General features: G+C 35.5%; 1 protein-coding gene across 1 annotated transcript in view; it reads left to right on the top strand.

Moving 5' to 3' along the window:
* ESR2 (estrogen receptor 2 (ER beta)) overlaps positions 1-1,882 on the top strand; it is a 164,324-nt gene that overhangs the window by 116,897 nt on the left and 45,545 nt on the right. The gene's annotated exons all lie outside the window — the stretch shown is intronic.

Here is a 1,882-nt window from a genome sequence, read left to right as displayed (position 1 = left end):
GTCTGCAAACACGTTTATATTAATTCATGGAGCAACACATGGTGGTAAAGCCACTAACAATTGAATTTCAATTTGTGTTTTATTGAACAAATGTTATTGGAATCTACCTAAAGTTGGACAGAATTATAGAATTTGATTATGGACCAAACATGAAACCGCGTCTTTTGGGGAATGTTCTTTAATAGCTGGTGAGTTGGAAAAAGAAAGTTAATTTCAGGAATTAAAACAATAATGTGAAATATAAATTTCAATTTGTCTGTATTTGAGTATTTATTTGTATTTATCTGTATTTGAGTGAATAAGCAGCTATATTGTTTGGGGAGCCAATGGAAATACTTTTTAAAAGTGAATTTCAAGCTTACAGAAATGTGCACCTATAATATAAAGAACCTTTTTTCCTGGAATCATTTGAGAATGAATTGCCGACATTATGCCCCACTACCCTCAAACACTTTCACATGTATTTTTTATATAGCTCAACACAACTGTCAAAATTGGGAAATTAGCATTGATACATTACTACCATCTAATCTTCAGGCTCCATTCAAATTTTGCCAGTTTTCATGACTGCACCCCTCACAGTTCAGAATCACATTTTGCACTTAGTTGTGTTTAGTCTCTGTCTGGGATAGTTTCCTAGTCTTTTCCTTGATTTTCATGATGTTGACACTTTTGAGGATTTAAGCCAGTTATGCTGCAGAATGTCCCTCATTTTGGGTTTGTTTGATGTTTCCTCATCATTAGATTCAGCTTACACATTATTGGCAGAACTCTGACAGAAATGATGCTATGTTTCTCTTGCTAGCTCCTTTCATGTGGTACATGATTTCAATTTGTCCCATTACTAATGATGTTCCTTTTGATATTTGGTTAAAGTGATGTCTGCCAGGCTTCGGCTCTAAAATTACCTTTTCCCTTTGTAATTAATGAGTATTTTTGTTAGGAGATCCCTTGAGGCTGTGTGACTATCCCATTCCTCATTAAACCTTCAATTAATTAATTTATATCAGCATAACTTATGGTTTCCTATTTTCTACAATGGGTTACTGTCTGTTAGTATCCTTATTTATTATTTTGATGTCCAAATGATCTCCGATTTTGCCAGTAGGAGCCCCTTTAACTGGATTCTGTGTCTTTTTTGACATGTACCCATAAGTCTTTTAGCACTCCTTTACTTCCTGACATTGTAAGATGTTTCAGGCTTATCTGTTCTTTATCTGCCCCAGTCCTGGAATAAGTTGTTTTTCCATGGAGTCTTGTTTGTTCTTAGGGGAAAATGATATTTATAAACCAAGATCTGGGTAATAGTTTGCTCATTATGGATGTCCTGTTCCTGGGCCCTCTCAGAGGATAGTAAGGGAATATATTTGTGTGTGTATATATATATCCATATTATGTATGCATAATATACATACATCTGTGTTTCTATATCTATATGTATTAAAAATCATATGTTCACCCCCAGTATCTTTGATTCCAATTCAATACCACAAGATTTGTTCCAGTTTTCTCCTTTTCCATATTTGTGTCTCCTTTCTTCACCAGAAGGAACCTGGGTGCTATGATCCTTAATATATTTACTTATTTGATTAATACCTTTATGTGATAAAAAATTTTCTCTCACTGTCCTCCCTTCCAGTGGGCACATTTTTTAACTCACTTTGGCTTTAATGCCCTGCACTGGGGACTGTCCCACAGAGAAGACTTCTTTACCCTGCTCAGGGTCTACCACCACCCACCCCATGCCCCTGCATAGGCACCCTCCTCAGCCTGCTCACTGCAGCATTATTAAGAATAACAAAACACTTCAGTTTTGTAAAGATGATATATGCTCATGATAAAACATCCAAACTATGCAGAAAAATATAATGCAGAAGAAAGT

The sequence above is a fragment of the Propithecus coquereli genome, unplaced genomic scaffold (assembly GCF_000956105.1).
Source record: "Propithecus coquereli isolate 6110/MARCELLA unplaced genomic scaffold, Pcoq_1.0 Scaffold5, whole genome shotgun sequence".
Lineage (NCBI taxonomy): Eukaryota > Metazoa > Chordata > Mammalia > Primates > Indriidae > Propithecus > Propithecus coquereli.
Note: the sequence above shows the minus strand (reverse complement) of the source record. Positions and strands in the feature narration are given on the sequence as shown.